The sequence below is a fragment of the Pan troglodytes genome, chromosome 22 (assembly GCF_028858775.2).
Source record: "Pan troglodytes isolate AG18354 chromosome 22, NHGRI_mPanTro3-v2.0_pri, whole genome shotgun sequence".
In the NCBI taxonomy this organism is placed as follows: Eukaryota; Metazoa; Chordata; class Mammalia; order Primates; family Hominidae; genus Pan; species Pan troglodytes.
Window position 1 is genome coordinate 16929699 of NC_072420.2, and position 24555 is coordinate 16954253.

Genomic DNA, 24555 nt, shown 5'->3' on the forward strand with positions numbered 1-24555 from the left:
AAAATAGACCATTATACTATGTGTATGTTTGATACAGCGTCGCCAAAACTAGTGTTCTTTATTAGTGCCTCTCACAAAAGATCCTGGATGGAGGAGTAAGATGAAATATTATGCTACTATATGATGCTGTTTGTAAAGGTATTAATGTACTAGTAAGGTGTTAATGACAAGGAATTAGTACTATTCCTGTTGTAAAGTTAGATTTTGCATATTGTATCTATCAAAATATGTTTGGGTTTACATTTTAAGTTGTCTACTGAGCAGATTTCTGCATTGGTTTTCCAGTCCTGTTAAAAGTTTAGAAACTTCATATGTGTCATCACAGCTTTTGTAAAGAAAGTATCCTTAATATTTTATGACATTCTACCACAGTGGTAAAGTTGTTTGTGTTTGTGTATAATTGACTGCTGAGACACAAAGTGCCCAAACACTATATGGAAATTATTCCTTCAAAGTCACATCCAGAGAATCATGTCACTCTTGTGCTGAAGGTAAGTATTATAATTGTATTTACTATGTACTTAAAAACCAGATTATTTATTCCTAGTAATGAATTTGAAATAACTTATTTAAGGAAAAGTGACCTTTTTCAAGACCTACAGAAACAACTTATTTTAATATTGGTTTTTAATCTAATTGTAAGGTTTAGATCATTGAAATTTCTTTCTTTTTTTTTTTTTTTTTAATTTCCAACTTTTAAGTTCAGGGGTCCATGTGCAGGACATGCAGGTTTCTTACAGAGGTACATGTGTGTCATGGTGGTTTGCTGCACAAATCATCCCATCACCCAGGTATTAACCCCAGCATCCACTAGCTATTCTAACTGATCCTCTTCCTCCTCCCAGCCCCCACCCTCTGCCAGACACCAGTGTGTGTTGTTCCTTCCACCATTGAGTCCAATATGTTCTTATCATTTAGCTCCCGCTTATGAGAACATGCAGTAGTTGGTTTTCTGTTCCTATGTTAGTTTGTTCAGGATAATGACCTCCAGCTTCATCTGTGTCCCTGCAAAGGACATGATCTCATTCCTTTTTATGACTGCATAGTATTCCATGGCGTATATGTACGTTTTCTTTATCCAGTCTATCACTGACTGGCATTTAGGTTAGATTCCATGCCTTTGCTATTGTGAATAGTGCTGCAGTGAACATACACGTGCATGTTTTTATAAGAGAACAATTTGCATTCCTTTGAGCATATATCCAGTTACGGGTTTGCTGGCTCAAATGGTATTTCTCTCTTTAGGTCTTTGAGGAACCATCACAGTCTTTCACAATGGTTGAACTAACTTACACTTCCACCAGCAGTGTAAAAGTGTTCCTTTTTCTCCATAACCTCGCTACCATCTGTTGTTTTTATGACTTTTAATAATAGCCATTCTGACTGGTGTGAGGTGGTGTCTCATTGTGGTTTTGATTTGCATTTCTTAATGATCAGTGATATTGAGCTTTTTTTCATATACTTGTTGGCCTCATGTATGTCTTCTTTTGAGAAGTGTCTGTTCATGTCCTTTGCCCACTTTTTAATGGGTTTTCTTTTTTCTTGTCAATATCATAAGTTCTTATAGATGCTGGATATGAGACCTTTGTCATATGCACAGATTGTAAAAATTGTCTCCCATTCTGTAGGTTGTCTTTTTACTCTGTTGTTAGTTTTGCCATGCAGAAGTTCTTTAGTTTAATCAGATCCCGTGTGTCAGTTTTTGCTTTTGTTGCAATTGCTTTTGACACTTCGTCATGCAATCTTTGCCCATTCCTATGTCCTGAATGGTATTGCCTAGGTTTTCTTCTAGCGTTTTTATAGTTTTGAGTTTTAAATTTAAGTCTTTAATCCATCTTGAGTTGATTTTTGTATATGGTGTAAGGAAGGTGTCCAGTTTCAGTTTTCTGCATATGGTTTTCTGCTAGTCAGTTCTCCTAGCACCATTTATTAAATAAGGAATATTTTTCCCATTATTTGTTTTTGTCAGGTTTGTAGAACAGATGGCTATAGGTAGGTGTGTGGTCTTATTTCTGAGTTCTCTATTCTGTTCCATTGGTCTCTATGTGTCTGTTCTTGTAACAGCACCATGCTGTTTTGGTTACTGTTGCCTTGTACTGTAGTTTGAATTTGGGTAGTGTGATGCCTCCAGCTTTGTTCATTTTGCTTAGGATTGCCTTGGCTACTCAGGTTTGGTTTTTTGTTTCGTTTTGTTTTGTTTGGTTCCATATGAATTTTAAAAGTTTTTTCTAATTCTGTGAATAATGTTATTGGTAGTTTAATGGGAATAGCACTGAATCTATAAATTGCTTTGGGCAGTATGGATATTTCTACAATATTGATTCTTCCTATCCATGAGCGTGAATTTTATTTTCCATTTGTTTGTGTCCTCTCTGATTTCCTTGAGCAGTGGTTTATAGTTCTTGAAGAGCTCCTTCACGTCCCTTATTAGCTGTATTCCTAGGTATTGTATTCTTTTTGTGGCAGTTGCGAATGGGAGTTCACTTGTGATTTGACTCTTGGCTTGCCTGTTTTTGGTGTATGGGAATGCTAGCAGTTAGTGCACATTGATTTTGTATCCTGAGATTTTGTCGAAGTTGCTTATCAGCTTAAGAAGCTTTTGGGCTGAGATGTGATTTTCTAGATACAGGATCATGTCATCTGCAGACAAAGATAGTTTGATTTCCGTCTTTCTATTTGAATACCTTTATTTATTTCTCTTGCCTGATTGCTCTGGTCAGAGCTTCCAATACTATGGTGAATAAGTGTGGTGAGAGAGGACAGCCTTGTCTTTTACAGGTTTTCAAGGGAAGTGCTTTCAGCTTTTGCCCATTCAATGTGATGCTGGCTGAGGGTTTGTCATAGGTGGCTTTTATTATTTTGCAGTATGTTCATTTAATACCTAGTTTATTGAGAATTTTTAACATGAAGTGATATTGAATTTTATCAGAGGCCTTTTCCACATCTATTGAGGTAATCATGTGGTTTTCGTCTGTAGTTCTGTTTATGCAATGAATCTCATTTATTGATTTTTGTATGTTGAACCAACCTTGTATCCCAGGAATGAAGCCTACTTGATCGTGGTGGATAAGCTTTTTGATGTGCTACTGTATTCAGTTTGCCAGTATTTTGTTTAGGATTTTTGCATCAGTGTTCATCAGGGATATTAGCCTGAAGTTTTTGTTGTTGTTGTTGACGTTGTATGTCTGCTAGGTTTTGGTATCAGGCTGATGCTGCCCTCATAGAATGAGTTAGGGAGGAGTCCCTCCTTTTCAATCTTTTGAAATCGTTTCAGGAGCAGTGATAGCAACTGACCCTTCTTTGTACCTCTGGTGGAATTCATCTGGGAATCTCCCTGGTCTTGGACTTTCCTTGGTTGGTAGGCTGTTACTACTGCCTTAGTTTCAGAACTCATTATTGGTCTGTTCAGGGATTCAATTTCTTCCTGTTTCAGCCTTGGGAGGGTGTATATGTCCAGGAATGTATGACTTTTTCTAGATTTTCTAATTTATGTGAATAGAGGTGTTCATAATATTATCTGACTTGTCTTTCTATGGGGTCAGTGGTAAGAGCCCACTTATTTCTGATTGTGTTTATTTGAATCTTCTCTCTTTTCTTCATTAGTCTACTGGTCTCCTATTTTACTAATTTTTTTCAAAAAATCAGCTTCTCTCCAGGTGCGGTGGCTCACGCCTGTAATCCCAGCACTTTGGGAGGCCAAGGCGGGTAGATCACGAGGTCAGGAGATTGAGATCATCCTGGCTAACACAGTGAAGCCCTGTCTCTACTAAAAATACAAAAAAAAAAAAAAAAAAAAAAATTAGCCGGGCATGGTGGCGGGTGCCTGTAATCCCAGCTACTCGGGAGGCTGAGGCGGGAGAACGGCATGAACTTGGGAGGCAGAGCTTGCAGTGAGCTGAGATCGTGCCACTGCACTCCAGTCTGGGTGACAGAGCAAGACTCTGTCTCAAAAAAAAAAAAAAATTAGCTCCTGGATTGTGTGATTTTGATTTTTTTTTGAAGGGTTTTTTTTTGGGGGGGTCTCTATCTTTAGTTTAGCTCTGATGTTGGTTATTTCTTGTCTTCTGCTAGCTTTGGGGTTTGTTTGCCCTTGGTTTTCTAGTTACTTTAGTTGGGATGTTAGGTTGTTGAGATCTTTCCAGCTTTTTGATATTGTCATTTAGTGCTGTAAATTTCCCTCTTAACACTGCTTTAGCTGTGTCCCAGAGATGCTGGTATGTTGTATTTGAAATTTCTTTATATAATTTACCATGTTAAATATAACTTATAGCTAATAACTTAAGAATTTGAACCTCATAGAACTGTAGTCCATAGCAGATTTCATTTGATTTAAATGACTCTTATTTTGGTTACTATGTTATTCCTTCCTACCCCAAAAAAGTTACGTTTTGAAATAATTCAGGGTAGAATTCATATAGATAGAACTTCAGACATCTCAGGAGACCAGTACGCATGAATGAACATGTAGGGACCCCTCTAATACATTTCACATCCATTATGATACAACAATGACCATACACTTTAGTAGTTCTCAGTGTGTGTTCTCCAGATCAGTAGACAGCTTCAGCAGCTTGGGAACATGTTAGAATTGAAAATTTTTGAGTCCCACCTCAGAGCTGCCAGTTCAGAAACTCTTCACGTAACCTGTGTTATAACAAGTCCTTCAGATAATTTTGATGTTTACTAGTTTCAGAGCCACTGCACTAAATGAAACTATTGGTAGCATTTGTGCACTGTAAATTGATGCTGTTTAATTTTCATTCACTTGTGCTCTGTTTGTTGAAAGCTTTTTTGTGTTTCCTTCACTTGGGATTTCAAGGAAGTATCTAATTTTTTTTTTTTTTTTTTTTTTTTTTTTGCTTAGTTTTACATGTAATTGAGAGTAAGGTAGGTATCTGATTCTCCAAAAGTTCAGCATCTTTATTTTATGATTTAAACTTGTTGAGTTATGCCTCTGGGTCCTGTCATTCTCCCAGCGAATAAAAATGTGGATGCTTGGGGAAGTGGAGGTGGATGGTAAATGGGAATACTCTTGTTTGAATTTTTAAAAATTTACATTGTAAATAACATTAAATACCATTTGTTGTGCCCATGATAACTTCATCCAAAATATATATATTAGTCTGCTAAGATATGCCATAACAAAATAACACAGGCTTGGTGCCTTAAACAACAGAAATTTTTCTTCTGGTTCTGGAAGCTGGAAGTCTAAGATCAAGCTGTTGGTGGATTTGATTTCCCCTAAGGCCTCTCTCCTTGGCCTGCAGACCACCACCTTCTCTCTGTGTCCTCACCTAGCCTTCTCTCTGTGTCCTCACCTAGCCTTTTCTCTCTGTCCTCACCTAGCCTTTTCTGTGTGCTGCATCCCTGGCCTCTCTTCCAGTTCTTATAAGGACCCCAGTCACATTGGATTTGAGCCCCATCCTTATGAACTCACTTAACCTTAATTATCTCTTTAAGGGCCCTGTCTCCAAACACAGTCATGTTAGGGGGTTAGGGCTTCAACTTATGAATCTGGGGGACAATTTAGTAAAAGAATAGTATGTGACAGCCCAGTTTATATACCTCCTTTCCAGAAACAAGAGTATGGTTGTTAACGTCTTCTCTTTAGCCTCAAGATACAGTGCAAATATCTGTAGTTCCGTTCTTACATAAGCTTTATTTTACTTTTTCTAAAAACTATATTGAAAGTATAGCAGTCCCAGTTAGAAATTGCTTATAATGCATTCATCTAATCAGCTCAGTGTTCTTACTGAACAAACTTTTATTTCCATGTTTACTCATGTTTATTTCATCAGTTTCACCTGACATTATACCATGAATATATTTCTGTTTTGCTAGTGTTTTTATTCTTACTGATCACATGTCCCTTTTTCGTCTTCCATACCACTCCCAGCCTAGAGTTAATGACCACTAACCACCGTAGCCACATACTTTTCCATGTTTGGATAACCTTATGCAGCATATACACCTAAAGGGTGGTGGTTTTTTTAGGGGGTGGTGGTGGAAGGGGGGAGACGGTCATTGTTTTTACAAAAATTAAATTTCATCTATTTTACACATCCTTTCCCCTGTCTTCCCCTTGTACTTTCCAACCTTCAGTTTCTTCTTTTTCTAATTAGCTTTGTAGGAGTGACTTAAAATATAATAAAATGAAATAACATAGCAGTGATAATAGAAGAATAAAAATAAACGAAGCATGATTGGAGAAACTGCACACATGCACACCAAGATTTCAGATATCCTTATTCCTTCCATGTACAGTTCTCAGTGGGTATTTCAGACCTTCATTCCCATCCTCAGCCTCTCCTATTCAATGCCAGCTTCTGTAACGCTGGATGATCTTTTCTTTGCCTAACGAAGAAAACTGGAGATGTTAGGTATGATCCTCCTTTCAACTTTTGTGCCTCCTATCTAAATTTAATTGTTAACCAGCTTGTAATAAAGGGATAAACATTGATAACCCAATATTATTTAGAAAATAGAAATAGAATCAGAATGTACTATAAAATGAGCTTACAAATTTCAACAAGTGTCCACTATTTTGGGAGTGTGTTTGCTCTTCTCCAGAAGTAATCCAGAAAGCTCACTTTTTCCCCCTAGACTATCTCATACAACATGTTTGCCCTGTAGCAAACAGCTCCTTATTTTTTCAGTAATGTAGAGCTAGACCAGTATTCTTTTGTTGTTTTTATTTTGTGGAGTTTTTGTGTGTATTTTTAGTTTTTTGAAACAGGGTCTCGCTCTGTTTCCCAGGCTGGAGTGCAGTGGTGCAGTCTCCTCTCATTGCAACCTCCAACTCTCTGGCTCAAACAATCCTCCCACTTCAGCCTCTGAAGTAGCTGGGACTACATGTGCAAGCCACTGTGCTTGGCTAATTTTTAAATTTTTTGTAGAGATGAGGTCTCACTATGTTGTCCAGGCTAGTCTCAAACTTCTGGACTCAAGTGATCCTGCCACCTCCGCCTCCCATACCCCTGTGATTACAGGTGCAAGCTACTGCACCTGACCTAGACCCATATTCCTAACCTAGTTCGTCAAAAGCATATGAGTAACTTTTTTTTCTTTAAAGTGTCCAGATGTTATCTCTCATGTGTATTACAGGGCTTTAAATGTGAGAATTGGAGTTTAGATAGTTGTTTTTCCAATTTTAATTTAAGATTTGCCTGTGGCCCTACTATGTGATTGAGCCTAGCTAAAGTAGTGTGGAGGAATTTGCTTTTTACAGTACTGTATGTCACATGAAAGGGCAGGGGTCTTCAGATTGCTGATGTTCCCTCAGCCATAGACCATGCCCACTTTTGATGTGCTCTAGCCAAAGCTGCATGAAAATATTTTTCAGTCCCTACTGGATTTTTCTCTTATGAATGGTTAACAGTGCAGGTTCTGGAACCAAACTACCTGGATTCAGATTCTGGCTCTGCCGTTTATTCGCTGTGTGTTGACCTTGAATGAGTGATTTAACTTTTCCGTGCCTCACATTCTTCATCTATAAAATGGGCATTATGACATAACGCACCTTAGAGGATTTTTTAAAAGATTAAATGGGTTTCCAGATATAAAACGTTTAGAAACTGTCTGCCACATTAAGTATTCAATAATTGTGAGCCCTTTTTATAGTTTGTCAGTATTGTTTACTCCTGTTCTGGTTTTGAGGATCTTTAGCTTCCATCCTCTACCTGCATTCCTAGTGTTTTGTTTTGTTTTGTTTTTTTTCTTCCTACTTCTTAAAGTTGTGCTCAAGGTTTGGTACTTGGCCCCTTCCTCATGCTTTTCACTTTTTCTGGTTGTGTCTGTTAGTTTGTCTTCTTATTCTGCCTCCATGAATCACAGGTCATTGTTTTCTAATCATACCCATGTGAGTTCTAAACCAATACATATTTGCAGTTGTCTTTTCAGCACATATACCTGGATGTTTCACAGACACTTTCGACTTGGCACATCTGAATTCATCACTTTTTCCCAAATCTGATTGTCTCATACTCCCTTGATGAAATGATGTAATAATCCCATAATGAATTATTCTCAATTCTACTTTTACCTCCCATTGATTACCAAGTGTCAACACATCAGATTTTTTAATACTCCTTAGTACTATGGCTGATGAGGTCCGTCATCTCTTAGTTTGACTGTTAGATTTGTCCCTGAGTAGCACTGTCTTTGATCTTGCCCCTGAAATTCATCTTCACACTGTTGACAGAATAGTCTTTTAAAGTGGTTTGTTTTACATGTCTGTCTTCCACTGCTGGACTGAGCTCTTACAGGAGATTGTATCTCTTGTTTTTGTAATCCTAGCACCTGTTAAAATAACTAGCAACTTAGAGGTGCAGTCTTGCAGGTTTTCTGACCCTCCAGTCACCCTAGACCTGCACTGATACAGTTTTCGTTAGCCATTTAAATTTAAATAAAATTGAACATTCTGTTAATTAGTAATACTAGCTATATTTCAAATGCTCATAGCCACATGTTACTGTTGACTACTATATTGGACAACATTTTAGAACATTTCGATTATCATAGGAAGTTTCACTGGACAGAGCTGCCCCAGCAGACCTTTGCTGATGTGGATGTCTTTCTGTATTAACATCCTTTTAACATTCAGACACCTCCCAAATGCTAACCTTAATAGATTGGCCTTCAGCATTTATGTCTCTCTATCTTGATCCTACAATTGATGACTTTACTATGTCTGCTCTGCAGAGAGCACCACTACCAGCATGTGTCCAATCAGGAAAGCCGACACTACATATTTCAACAGAGGAGATGTGAGTACAGAGGCATTAGAGAGTAACCTGGGGATCACAACTGTAGGATGCAGCTACTAGTCCTAAGGGTAAGAAAACAAATGGGAAAAAATTGGGGCTGCCAGAGCCTTAAAGCTCCAAAAAGGGTCATCATGGCATTAGTGCTCAGACCCCTGAGGAGCCTCACCACCTACCTGCTCATGGTAATTCTGAGGGGTAAAGTAACGACAGTTCTAGAAGTTTCGAAGTAGTTGAAGGCTGGAATTTGCTGCCGTTATTACAAAGCTGATAGGACTAACCATCAGAGATGAACTAGATCTTTTTTCATCTTCCTTCCAACTTCCCTGTAGTACTTCCTACTGGCAGAACCTAATAATCAGCAGTCAGAGGGGTCAGAGAAGTGTAGTTTGCAGAGTCCCGGCCTCAGCACACAGAGCAGAGGACAGAAGGGTGGAATTGGAGCTGAGAAACAATAGATGAAGAACCAGCACACTGGTTTCCTTCAAAGACTCATTTTTATCTAAAGGTATTAGTCCCTAAAACGCCAGATACTCAGGAATTTGTAGAGAAATTCTGGGCCCTCAAGAATAAGTGTACTAGTTCGAATTGAAATCTTGTTACTCTTTTCTGTTAAATGAGACTGTAATGCTGCTATATAGTGCTTAACTTTTAAAATTGACAGTGGATGAATCTGCATATTATAATCAGGTGTTCATGTCCATCCATTCATTTACTGAGTGCCTACCACATGCCGCACAATCTGTCAGGTGGTATGTATATAAAATAAAACTTAGATAATAAGACAAAAGTAATATTTCACCCAAATTCATCTGTAAATCCAGACTTAGGGACTGTTGACATTTTTGTGTTCATGCCTGTGGACATCTTTCTGTGCATATGCATGTACACACATCACAATATCATAAAAAGTTTATAAATGCAGATGTTTCCAAGAAAGTGTGTATTCATCTACCTCTCTCCTGCTGTATAGTATTTGATTATAAGGAGAATGCTCCATTACTATTTACCTGTGGACATAGAGCATAGGCTGCTACATATGTCTCTATATACTTTATGTACTTCGTCTTTCCACTAAAATTTCTCGAGGTATAATTTCTCTCTGGGTCACTGAATATGTAGATTTAAAATTTTGAGCTACATTTTTCAAACTGCCCTTCACCAAAGATGTTACAGTTTACACTGCCACCAATAGTACATGAGACTGTTCTTTCATACATTCAATAACAGAATATTATTGACCTTTAATTTGGTAGCCAAAAGCATGTTCTTCGCATTTCAAAATTTTTAGTGAGAGCATATTCCAATATGTTAATTGACTATTTGTATTTCTTGTATAGTTAACTACCTGTTTACATCCTTTACACTTTTTCTTTTGGGTGTTTATGTCTGTAACTTGGCAGTAGCTCATATTAGGAATCGTTATTACACACGTTGCAAATATTTTTACAATTAATTTATTTATTATTGCATTATAACCATGCTTACGTAGTGGTGCTCTACTATTTCTGCCTTAGGTATAATGTTTAGAATTTTCTCTGGTCAGGGTTATAAAAATACTCATGTTTCTCCTGATATTTTTATGATTTCATTTTTAGGTCAGTCTTTAATGCAGTTGACAGTTACATTAAAGTAGTGAAATAGTCAACATTTTCTGTCAGTATTATCTGGTTGTCATAATACCATTTATAAAATAATTCCTGCTCTTCCTCATTGATCTAAAATGTAACTTCCACTAGATAATCATATTTATGTTTGATATTTACAAATACTATTCAGTTCTATTTTGTCTATTCAGCTACTTTCACTGATTTAATTATTGTTGCTTCTTGTTTGACTATATATTTAAAATATTTGTTTTATAACTAATACAAGGTTTCATACCTAATAGGTCAAGTATTACTTCCCAACACATACACCCTTATCTCTTTCATAATTCCGTACTCTTTTACAGATAAACTGTAGAATTATTTAATCTTCCTTCAAATACAGGTTCTATTGGTATTCTGATTATAATACAGGATACATAGATACATACGACATTGCATGGGTCACATAAATTGTGGCACCTTTTCAATATTAATATTCTTATTCATAAAGAATATTGTTTATCCTATTAGGTTCATATGCCCCTCAGTAAAGTTTTTAGATTATTTTTCTTTAGTCAGGTATCTTAATGTGTTTTAATGTTCTTGTATTTATGAATGTGCTCCTTTTTTCTCCCCCTTTACAAAAATGTTTTCTAATTGAATATTTTCATTTTTTAAATCTCAGAACCTCTTCACACAAATTAGTAAGGGCCTCAAAGAACTTTTATGTTGGCAGGTATGTCTGCTAATATTTACCACTTCAGAAATTAAAAATGTAATTGAAAAGTCACATGTCTATGTAACATTTATGTTAGCATAAATATTTTAAGTGAAAAATGGCTAAATTTTTTGCCTAGCCCTTCTTTTGGAGGCTTGTAGGGAAATAAAATACTGATTATATCTGTCCCTGTACTCACGCTTCAAGAATAACACATAGAATTAACTTGGAATTTGGACTAGCAAAGACTGAATTATTGATCATCTTAAAAATGGATGGAAATCATTTTTCATGGTAGTCATATGATTTCTTGGCAATTAGCTAATTTCTCAGGAAAATTAAGGGTGACAGTGTGGAAGGTAGGCATCTCCGTTAGTCTGGAAATACCACCCTCTAAGACAACTGCTTTATGCATGGGTTGTACTTCCCTTGCCGCATAGTTTGAAAATGTCTCCAGGAAGAAAGTTTACCGGGTGTGCTTTACTGCTCTCAAGTATTGCAGCCTTGTGCTATCCATTGTCCAGACACTGAAAAGAATTGCTTCATATATTTTTACCCAACTTTGATTATTAATGGCAGGAAAGTTATTCAGATACCAACTGTTCCATGATGGTTAAATCTCAGAAATCTATAATTCTCATAGAAGATACCATAGGAGAGTATCTTTAAATCTTGGAATAACAATGGGTCTCTTCATACACACACACACACACACACACACACACACACACACAAATTAAACATGGTGGAAATTTTTGACAAATTTAACCACATTAAATATTCTGTCCATTAAGATTCCCTAAAGATGGTGGAAAGATGGCAGGTTAGTGGGAGAAGATATTTGCAGCATGCAAGGCAAGATGACAATGCACTAATAACAAAATTTCATAAAACAATGGACTTGGGGCTTGGGAAAAATAATTGTGACATGCTTTCTGAAGTGTCCCCAGATAGTTGTATAAAAAATGGAGCAAATAGGCTAAAGAAAAACCCATAGACATCATGTTCAAAAGAACTGATGACAAGGCATGTTCATAACCCATAAAATACAAGTGGATGCAGCTAAATAACTACAGTACTTTTGAAAGAGTTTGGCAGGTTTCGAAGATGTGAGGAGCTACAAAGCAGATTAAAAAAAAAAAAACCTACCACACATACATTTAAATCAATACAAACATGCCTGATAATTAAAACAAAAAAGGCTTGAACAAGCACTTTACCAAAAAAAAAAAAAAAACAAAAAAAAAAAAACAAAAAAAAAAACACGAAAAACTAATCAACGTGGAATGGTGTTCAGTCTTATTAGCAGCCAGGAAAATGCAAGTTAAGGCCACAAGGAGATAACACCAAACACATGTAAAATTGAAAAAAACATTTAGCCATCCTCACTAGCAAATGTTGGTGAAGATGTATCTGTAGTAGTGGGAACACTCATTATACTGGTGTGTGTGTAATTCAGTCCAACCACTTTGGATTACTTTAAAAATCTGAAGTTATGAGTATATTCAGCAATTCCTAAGTATTTTTTCTAAAGATATCTAGATACATGCATATCATTTTACATGTACAAAATGTTCCTGGAAGCGTAGTTTGTATTAGCAAAAACTGGAAACATCCATCAACAGTAAGCACATTTTGCACTATATTCATATAATGGAATACTGTACTGCAATAGAGAGCAAACCACAGTGCATGTATCAACAGGAGTGAAATAGTATTGAATGAAATAAGACAAAAGCACATATAGTATAATTTATTTAATGTTCCAAAAAACCTTAGGTAAACCCAAAACATACAAGAATGCACTCATGTATAGTAAAACGAAAAAGACAGAAGGATTGCCATGTAAGTTAGATTAATCATTACTTGTAGGAGGGAGGAAAGATGTATGGTTTGAAAGGGACATTTGGGAGTGGCTATACTTGCTTCTAATATTCGATTTTGTAATCTGTAAGTTTGCAATTGAAGTTACACACTTGGGATTTAGAGTAGGATTGTCCCTTGGAGATATAAAGTTAAATACAAATATAAATCATCAGCTCTGAGATGCATTTATAGCCAAGGAAATTCATGAGACCATGTAATGAAATGATAACGAAGAGAAGGGCCTACGACGAGTTCTGAGGAGCACTGAAAGGTTCTATGTTGGAGGGAAAATCTGCAAAGGAAATAGAGACGAATATTGAATGAAGTAGGAAAGTCTGTGTCTCTCAGGAGAATTCTTCCAAACATAAGAAGTAGGCACCTGTGTGAAGTGCTTCAGAGTAAAATGAGGATAGATGAGTAGGCAATCTTGACAAGGGTTATTTCCGAATGATGGGGACCAAGGCTCGTCAGAGTGGCTTCAAGAGTTCAGTGGGGACTTCTTTTCCCAGAAGCATGCATCATACAGCTGGAAAACACTCCCGTTAACAAGACACAGGATTGAAAAAAGTATTAATGTTGAAACAGTTTTCATGCATTCCTCAGACTAAGAAGGAAGGAAACAATATTCTTAATAGCTAAGAATCAAGGAAACCTGAAATCATTTTGACCAACTGATCTAAAAGGAGGAATAAATTACTTTTCCAGTCTCCCCATAGGAAATTTTACAAAATTATTAATATATGAAGGGGTGTGGCCCAAAATGAATAAAATTACGGAGACTACTGGATTTAATGATATTTATTGGTATTTGTCATATTTTTATAATTTTAATTTTCATCCTAAATAACTTTCTTCACAATTTTACATTTTAAAATTTAACAACTTGTCCTCCCAGTATAAATTGGATCGTTAGGTCATGAAACATAATTCTGGTGAGTAAGCAGGGGAAAAAACATAGAGCCGAGGGCCCATGCAAAAGGCAAAATTATCAGGAAAAAGGGAGAAAACTTTCTCCCCCAAAAAAGACAAGAAAACAACTTGCGTTTTTTTATAATTTACTCTAGATGAAGGGAGCAATTCATACAAGCTGAGTATTTGGTTATGTGGGTTTGAGGCTAGAGGTGACATTGCATAGATTATCTGAAACATCTCAAAATGAGTACTTTCAAATGGCTCCAGGTTTGTAGTGATCCCAGGAACCTGGCAGTAACAAAATTAAATCCTTTGTGAGTTTAATTGTTAAGTGTTGGCTTTGAGGAACATAATATTTTATTTTATTTGATATATCTAAGCTGTGACCAAAAGGTAAATATAAACATTTGTAGAAATTTACCCAAAAAAAAAAATTATTTCAGATGTGGATGGTGTAAAAGTATCTGCCTCAATTTTGATGGCAGTTTTGCATAGGGAAGGAAGAAAATTTTAAAAGAATTGACAGAAATAGCATGATAAATATAATCATGTTTATCAAATTAATCATCCCAAAAATGGGGACTAAATTATCTTTAGAGCCTCTCTCTAATTTCATGGTGAGTTGGTTGGGGAGAGGAATCTCCCAGATCCCCTTTCAAGGGAGCGTTTCCTCCTGGCACATCCTTCAGGGTCTACCTCAGCTGCAGAGGGTCACTAGAGGGCTTGCTTTTCCTGCGGTCTCCCACATCTTGGGCCCATGGATGCATGAATAAGTGGTCAAGCCACTTTGGCCCAATGCAGGGCCACATATACCCTAGAGTCCTTCACTGGGTTGACCATGCCATTGATCATCATAGTTGTACTTCTGTCTCTACCCAATCCTAACTTTCCTAATTCTGTCCACAGATGCTGATTGATCTAATCTCGGCTTGTGGAGGACGAACCTCTTGCATACACTTACCCAAATAATTTACTGTGATTAGGTTTCTTAGGTATACCGATGCAAAAACAGAACGAAATTCATCTTGCAAGCAACTGTCTCTCATTATAGGTTAGTAAATGAGTGTTTTGTTTAATAAACATATCTATTAATTTTATTAATCCAAACTAGTTCACCTAATAGTACTCAAAATAGCAAAGATAAATGGTTAAGCTAGAGGCTTCCCTAACATGAAAATTGACTAATAATTTTGTTAAATGTCTCTATGCTGTCACCAGTGTGTATATATTGGCCATTCTTTTGATCACTTTATTGATAAATTTTGCTTGCAGTTGAAAAAAGGATAGTTATACTTAGATAACTTGATTGCTGTCTTCTAAATTCCCAGTAGGTGGTGTCATAATACTGTATTTAGGGATTTTTTTTTTATTTATTTAATAAAGTGGAAAAAGAAAGTGCAAATGTGTTTACTTAAGTATATGTACTTGCATTTTAAAAGTGTTTTGGTTTTATTATGAGATGACACTGTTATAAACAACTTAATTCCTTATATGTTTCTTCAATTCACATTTTTACTAAAAAATATATACTGACAGTTTTATTCTTTTATTCTCTAGAATGATACAATACTACCTAGTCAAAAGAACAAGATGGCCACAATGTTTACAGAAATATTTTCTCATGATCTTTTTTTACTCTCATATCTTAGACATATGAAAAAAAAAAAAACCGTACTTGTCTTGGAAGTCAAACCAGGATCTGTCATTATAATTATTGTAACCTTATTTACACTCAAAATATTTTCTATTTTTGGCTACACTTTTCAAAAACTCTCTACATCATAAATAATTCACCTTTTTGGAATTTTGGCTATTTCTAGTTGAGTTGTAAGTAGTTCTAATTTTTCTACCTTACATTTTAGTAATCTTTATGTTTACTTTCACAATACAACATGTGCTCAGATAGTTACAACTCAGATAGTAGTGTGGCCTCTGTGCAAGGATGACTCTCAACATTCCATGAAACATTCCATGTTTTTAATGTCTTCCCAGCTGGGTCATAAGCCTTTTGAGTGTGTGGCCCGCAAATTAGTAGGTTCTTTTGTTTTTTGTTTTGTAATCACCGAAATGCCTATATATAGTAGTGTTTGGTAAATACATATTGAATAAATGTGATGCTATGTAAGTTTAAATAATTCTCCTTGACTCTCCCTGTACTCCAGAGATTAGGTGACTTCAGTGTGAAATCTATTGTTTTGCTAATTTAATGCTTGTGATACTTCAGTAGTCAAGAATCTGAAGATCTGTACTCTCCATGGGTTGATTTTTAATGGAATGATGTAAATTGTTTTGAAAAAATTATAAATATTTCACTCATTTTTTAAAGTCTGGTAGAGAATTTAAAGCATTTTTTCTTTCTATTTTTTTCTAAAAGTTAAAAAATTAAGGTAATAAATTTTCAAAAGTTTTTTTAGAATTCTGAGGCATCTCATTAAATTCAAGGAAATGTTGAACACCTAGACCTTTGAAAGGGCAGGAAATATGGCAATATCAGGGACTCTAGCAATAAGACTCAAAACACATTTTGCTGGCACCATGAAGGGTTACACTGTAAAACTACAGGTAAACAAAAATAGGCCCGCCCTCAAAAGGACTAAAGCTTAGATTTGACTCATTTCAATGACTGCCAGTATTAATATGACTGCCAGATTAATATGAGCTGGGTTTGTTACTGCCCCTAGTAGAGTTGCATGCCAACTAAATCCTGATAGGCAGAGCAAGATGGCCAAATAGAAGGCTCTACCAGTTGTCCCCCCACCTACAGGAACACCAAATTTAATCACTACACACACAAAAAAATCACTTTCATAAGAACCAAAAATAAGGTGAGCACTCACAGTACATAGTTTTAACTTCATATCACTGAATAAGATGAGCACTTCACAGTACCTAGTTTTACCTAGTTTTACCTTCATATCACTGAAAGAACGGTAGGAAAGCCAGTCTTTAATCACTGACGCCACTACTCTCCCATCCCCCATGAGCGGCCTTGTGATATGGAGAATCTATGCATTTGGGAGAGGAAGCACGCAGCAATTGTGAGACATTGCATTAAACTCAGTGCTACCCTGTCATAGTAGAAAGTGAAACTAGGCTGAACTTGGCTGATGCCCACCTATGTTGGAAATATTTAAACCAGCCCTAGCCAGAGAGAAATTGCCCATCTGGTGGTCAGAACTTGAGTTCTGGCAAGACTCGCTGCCACAAGCTAAAGTGCTCTGGTGCCCTAAATTAACTTGAAAGGCAGTCTGGTCTAGGTGAATCCAGGTGCTGAACTGGGCTCAGAACCACTGGACTTGGCGGTGGAGGGGGGCATGTAACTTACTGAGACACCAGCCAGGATGGCTAAGGGAGAGCTTGTGCCACCACCCCCCAAACCCCAGGCAGCACAGCTTGTGACTCCAAAAACCCCTTCCTTCCGCTTGAGGAGAAGGGTGTGGGGCTGTAGTAAGGAGAGCTTTCTCCTGCATCTTGGATACCAGCTCAGCCACAATAGGATAGGGCACTAGTTAGAGACATGAACCCTCATTTCCAGGCCCTAGCTCCTGGGTGACATTTCCAGACACAGATCAGAAGGGAGTCTTGCCTTGAAGGGAAGAGCCCAGTCTTGGCAGGATTCATCACCTACTAACTGAAGAATGCTTGGGCCCTGAATAACCAGCAGTAATACCCACGTAGTATGCTGTGGGCCTTGGGTGAGACTCTGAGACTTGGTGGCTTCAGGTACCAGCTTGGCCACAAGGGAGTAGTGCACCAAATGGGCTCTTGGAGATCTCTGATTTAGGCCTTGGCTTTTGGACAGAATGTTTGGACCTGCCTGTGAAAAGATAGGGAAGAGTGAGAAGAACTGCATCTCATTGTTTGAGTGCCAGCTCAGCTGCAGTAAAATAGAATTCCATGTAGATGTCTCAGATTTTTGACTCCAGTCCCTGGCTTCTGGATGGCACCTCTGGACATGCCCAAGGCCTAGGGGAGCTCACTGCCCTAAAGGGAAGGACACATGCCTGGCTGGCTTTGCCATCACCTGATTTGTAGAGCCCCAGGGACTTGAGTGAACATAGGCAGTAGCCAGGTCGTGGTTACAGTGGACCTTGCATGAGACACAGTGCTGTGCTGCCTTCAGGTCTAACCCAGTGCAGTCCCAATAGTAGTGTCCACGGGGGTGCTTGTGTCACCTCACCTCCAGGTGGCTCAGAATGGAGAAAGACTCTTTGTGAGAAAATAAGAGAACAAGAGTCGCTGTCTAGTAATTCAGAGAATTCTACCAGATCTTTTCCAAGACCACCAAAGTGCTACATCTACAAGTCTGCAAGAACCACAGCATTACTGGGCTTGGGGTGCCCCCTAATGCAGATATGAATTAGGTCACAACACCCAAGTCCTTTTGAATGTCTGGAAAGCCTTCACAAGAAAAATGGGTAAACAACAAGCCCAGACTATGAAGACTATAATAAATACCTAACTCTTCAATGCTCAGACACAGATGAGCATGCATAACCATAAAGACCGTCCAGGAAAACATAACCTTGCCAGATGAACTAAATCAGGCACCAGGGATCAATTCTGGAGAAACAGATATGTGACCTTTTGGACAGATAATTCAAAATAGCTGTGTTGAGGAAGCTCAAAGAAATTCAAGATCACACAGAGAAGGAATTCAGAATTCTATCAAATTCAACAGAGACTGAAATAATTAAAAGGAATCAAGCAGAAATACTGGAGTTGAGAAATACAATTGGCATACTGAAGAATGCATTAGTCTTGTAATAGCGAATTGATTAAGCAGAAGAAAGTGAGCTTGAAGAGAAACTATTTGAAAATACACAGAGGAAGCAAAAGAAAAAAGAAAAACAAGGAAGCACACCTACAGGATCTAGAAATAGCCCCAAAAGGGCAAATCTAAGAGTTATTGGCCTTAAAGAGGTGATAGAGAAAGAGATAAGGGTAGAAAGTTTATTCAAAGGGATAGTAGAGAGCTTTTCAAACCTAGAGGAATATATCAATATCCAAGTACAAGGAAGTTATAGAAAATCAAGCTGATTTAACCCAAAGAAGACTACTTCAAGGAATTTAATAAATCAAACTTCGAAAGATCAGGGAAAAAGAAAGCATTCTAAAAGCAGCAAGAGAAAAGAAATAAATAACATTTAAAGAAGCTTCAGTACATCTGCCAGCAGACTTTTCAGGAGAGAGTAGCATGATATTTGTAAAGTGCTGAAGGAAAAATTCTCTTACCTTAGAGTAATATATCCAGCAAAAATATCCTGTAAACATGCAGGAGAAATAAAGACTTTCACAGACAAACAAAAGCTGAGGGATTTCATTCACACTAGGCCTATCCTGCAAGAAATGCTAAAGGGAGAACTTCAGAAAGAAAAAGACATTAATGAGCAACAAGAAATCACGTGAAAGTATAAAATTCACTGGTAATAGCAAGTACACAGAAAAACACAGAATATTATAACACTGTAACTGTGGTGTGTAAACCACTCTTAAGTAGAAAGACCAAAAGATGAATCAATCAAAAATAATAACTACAACAATTTCCAAAACATAGTACAATAAGATATAATTAGAAACAACAAAAAGTTTAAAAGTGGGGAGACGAAATTCAGTTGTAGAGTTTTTATTTTCCTTTTTCCTGTTTGTTTATGTTGTTACATAACATAAACTTAACAGTGTTAAGTTGTTACCAGCTTAAGATAATAGGTTATAAAATAGTATTAATATTTGCAAGCTTCACGGTTATCTCAAATCAAAAAACATAATGGATACACACACACACGCATAAAAAAACAAGAAATTAAATTATACTACTAGAGAAAATCACCTTCACTAAAAGGAAGACAGGAAGGAAGAAAAGGAAGGGAAGACCACAAAACAACCAGAAAACAAATAACAGCATGGAAGGAGTCAGTCCTTACTTATCAATAATAACATTGAATATAAATAAAGTTTCCAATCAAAAGTGGCTAAATGTATTTTTTTAAAAAAAGATTCCATGATCCATTGCCTACAAGAAACTTCATCTCTAAAGATACACATATACTGAAAATAAAAGAATGGAAAAAGATATTCCATGACAATGCAAACCAAAAAAGAGCAGGAGTCACTATACTTCTCTCAGACAATTAGATTTCAAGACAAAAGCGATAAGGAGAGACAAAGATTGTCACTATATAATGAAAAACGGGTCAATTCAGCAAGAGGATATCACAATTTTAAATATATATGTACCTAATGCTGGAGCACCCAGATACATTAAGCGAGTAGAGGTAAAGAGAGCGATAGACTCCAATACAGTAATAGCTGGAGACTTCAACACTCCACTGTCAATATTGAACAGAGAATCCAAACAGAAAATCAGCAAAAATGCATCAGATTTAATCTGTACTGTAGGCCAAATGGACCTAATAGATATTTACAGAATATTTTATCCAATGGCTGCAGAATACACATTCTTCTCTTTGGCACATATATTATTCTCAAGGATAGACCATAGGTTAGGTCACAAAACAAATCTTTTTTAAAAAATTTGTATTTTGGGTTTGGAGGTACATGTGAAGATTTGTTACATCGATAAACATGTGTCATGGGAGTTGTACATATTATTACATCACCCAGGTATTAAGCTCAGGATCCAATAGTTCTCTTTTCTGTTCCTCTCCCTCCTTCCACCCTCCCCTCTCAAGTATACCCCAGAGTCTATTGTTTTCTTCTTTGTGTTCATAAATTCTTATAATTTAGACAAAACAAGTCTGAAAGCATTAAAAAAAGAAATAACATTAAGCATCGTCTCTGACCATGATGGGATAGAACTAGAAATTAATAACAACAGAAATTTTGGAAACTACACAAATACATGGAAATTAAGCAATATGCTTCTGAATGATCAGTGGCTCAATGAAAAAATTAAGAAGGAAATTGAAGAAATTAAGAAGGAAACATATGTGCCTACATCAAAAAAGAAGAAAAAGTTGAAATAAACAACTTAACGATCCATCTTGAAGAACTAGAAAAGCAACAGCAAACCAAACCCAAAATGAGTAGAAGAAAAATAATAAAGATCAGAGCAGAAATAAATTTGAAATAAAAAAACACAAAGGATCAATTAAACAAAAAAGTTTTTAAAAAGGTAAACAAAATTGGCAAACCTTTAGCTAGACTAAGAAAAAAAGATTCAAATAAATAAAATCAGAGATATACAAGGAGACATTACAACTGATAGCACAGAAATTTAAAGGATCATTGGTGGCTACTATGAGTAACTTATGCCAATAAATTGGAAAACATAAAATAAATGGACAAATTCCTAGACACATACAACCTACCAAGATTGAACCATGAGAAAATCCAAAATCTAAAGATACCAATAACAAGTAAAAACAAAAGCCATAATAAAAAGTCTCCCAGCAAAGAAAAGCCTGGTATTCAGTGGCTTCCCTGCTGAATCCTTCAAAACATTTAAAGAACGATCAATCCTACTCAAGCTATTCCAAAAAAATACAGGAGGAGGGAATACTTCCAAACTTATTCTACAAGGTCAGTAATAACCCTGATACCAAAACCAGACAATAACATCAAAAAAGACAACTATAGGCCAATATCACTGATGAATATTGATGCAAAAATCCTCAATAAAATACTAGCAAACCAAATTTAACAACATATTAAATAGATAATTCATTATGTCCAGATTGGATTTATCCAAGGGATGCAAGAACGGCTCAACACATGCAAATAAATTAATGTGATACATCATATCAACAGAATAGAAAACAAAAACTATATGGTCATTTCAATTGATGTGGAAAAAGCATTTGATAAACTTCAACATCTCTTCATGATTTTAAAAAACTCTCAAACAACTGGCTGTAGAAGGAACATACCTCAACGTAATAAAAGGCATATATGACAGACTCATAGCTATTATCATATTGAATGGGGTGAAACTGAAAAATCTATCCTCTAAGATTGGGAACAAGATGAGGATGCCCACTTTCACCACTGTTACTACACATAGTACTGGAAGTCCTAGATAGAACAATCAGACAAGGGAATGAAATAAAGGACATCAAAATTGGAAAGGAAGAAGTCAAACTATTCTTGTTTGAAAATAATATGATCTTATATTTAGGAAATCCTGAAGACTCCACCAAAAAACTATTAGAACTGATAAATTCAGTAAAGTTGCAGGATAACAAAATCACCATACAAAAATCAGTGGCTTTTCTATATGCCAGCAGCAAACAATCTGAAAAAAAATTCAAGAAAATAATCTCATTTACAATAGCTACAGATAAAATAAAATACCTGGGAATTAACCAAAGTAGTGAAAGATTTCTACAATGAAAACTATAAAACATTATGCAAGAAATTGAAGAGAATGCAAAAAAATGGAAAGATACTTTATGTTGATGGATTGGAAGAATCAATATTGTTAAATGTTCATATTACCCAAAGGAATCTACAGACTTAAAGCAATCCCTATCAAAATACCAATGAAGTTCTTCACAGAAATAGAAGAAAAAAATCATGATATTTATATGGAGCCACAAAAGACCCAGAATAGCCCAAGCTATCCTGAGCAAAAAGAACAAAACTGGAGGAATCACATTACCTGACTTAAATTATATTACGGAGCTATAGTAACCAAACAGCATGGAACTGGCATAAAAACAGACACATAAACCAATGGAACATAAGAGAGAACCCAGAGATAAATCTATACATCTACAGTGAACTCATTTTTGATAAAGGTGCTAAGAACATTCATTGGGGAAAGTCTCTTCAATAAATGGTGCTGAAAAAACTGGGTATCTATCTATATGAAGAAGAATGAAACTAGACCTCTATCTGTCACCATGTATAAAAATCAAAATGGATTAAAGACTTAAATCTAAGATCTCAAACTATGTAATTACTATAAGAAAACATGAGGGAAACTCTCCAGAACATTGGTTTGGGCAAAACTTCTTGAGAAATACCCCATAAGCACAGGCAACCAAAGCAAAAATATACAAATACGATCATGTCAAGTTAAAAAATCTTCTGCACAGCAAAAGATGCAATCAACAAAGTGAAGAGACAACCTACAGAATGTAAGAAAATACTTGCAAACTACCCTTCTGAAAAGGGATTAGTAGCCAGAATCCATAAGAAGCTCAAACAACTCTTTAGGAAAAAAAGTCTAAAAATCCAATAAAAATGGGCAAAAGATTTGAATAGACGTCGCTCAAAAGAAGACATGGAAATAATAAATATAAAAATGTGCTCAACATCATCAATCATCAGCTAAAGTGCAAATCAAAACTACAATGAGAGATGTCTTCTCACCTCAGTTAAAATGACTTGTATCAAAAAATCAGACAATAACAAAAGTTGGCGAGGATGTGGAGAAAAGGGAAACCTGTACACGATAGGAATGTAAATTAGTACTACTATGGAAAACAGTTTGGAGATTCCTCAAACAACTAAAAATAGAGCTACCATACAATGCAGCAATCCCACATAACCCAAAATAAAAGAAAACATATATTGAAGAGGTATCTGCACTCTCATATTTATGGCAGTATTATTCACAATAGCCAAGATTTGGAATCCACCTAAATGTTCTTCAACAGATGAATGGATAAAGAAAATATGGTACATACACATAATGGAGTATTATTTGGCCACTTAAAAAGAATGAGATCCTGTCATTTGCAACATGGATGGAACTGGAGGTCATTATGCTAAATGAAATAAACCAGTCTTAGAAAGAAGTACTTCACATGTTCTCACTTATTTGTGGGAGATAAAAATGAAAAAAAAATGAACTCATGGAGATAGAGTAGAAGGGTGGTTACCAGATGTTGGGAAGGGTATTAAGGAAGGTGGGGTTGGTGAAGTGGGGAGGGTTAATGTGTACAAAAAAAATAGAATAAATAAGAACTAGTATTTGCTAGCCCAACGGGGTGACTGTAGTCAAAAATAATGTAATTGTATATTTTAAAATAATTAAAAGTGTATAACTGGATTGTTTGTAACACAAAGGATAAATGCTTGAGGTGATGGATAACCCATTTACCCTGATGTCATTATTATACATTGCATGCATGTGTCAAAAGATCTCATGTAACCCATAAACATATACACCTACTATGTAGCCACAAAAATTAAAATTAAAAAAATTTAAATAAAACTATGTCCTCTGTGGGCAAAGATACATCATCCAGACCCCAGTATGGTCTCTTCAAACCCTACACATTCAAGCAAAACAGACAACAAACACTAGTGCAAAAGAAGGCATGACTTTGAATTAAAAATGACAGTCATTTATAAAAAGATGCATTGGAGATCCAGATCAAAAGCTGACTTTAAAATAAGTGTGATAAATAGGTTCAAAGAACTAAATGGCCAGACAAAAACTTTATGAGATCACTGTAAAATAAAGAATCAAATGGACCTTGAGGAACTAAAAATTACAGTTACTAAAACCATAGTGAATGGATTTCATTGTAGAGTAGACACAGCTGCAGTGAGCAGTAGTGGATTACAAGACAGTTGAGAATACATGTTCTGATTGAAACAAAAACAGACACAATAAGTTTTTTTTTTAATACAGGAAAGGTTATAAAAAGCATGGGATTTAATAAAAAAGGCAAACATACATTTAATTGGAATACCAAAAGAGGAAGAGAGGCGAGAGTAAATGAAAAACAATACT

The 24555-nt window shown here is 36.1% G+C and overlaps 1 long non-coding RNA gene across 1 annotated transcript; it reads left to right on the forward strand.

Moving 5' to 3' along the window:
- The first annotated feature begins 413 nt into the window (after positions 1-413).
- On the forward strand, positions 414-14828 carry LOC134809251 (uncharacterized). Its single transcript, XR_010154513.1, has 3 exons — positions 414-491; positions 11037-11087; positions 14754-14828. It is a non-coding gene; the product is annotated as an uncharacterized LOC134809251 (long non-coding RNA).
- The last annotated feature ends 9727 nt before the right edge of the window (positions 14829-24555 follow it).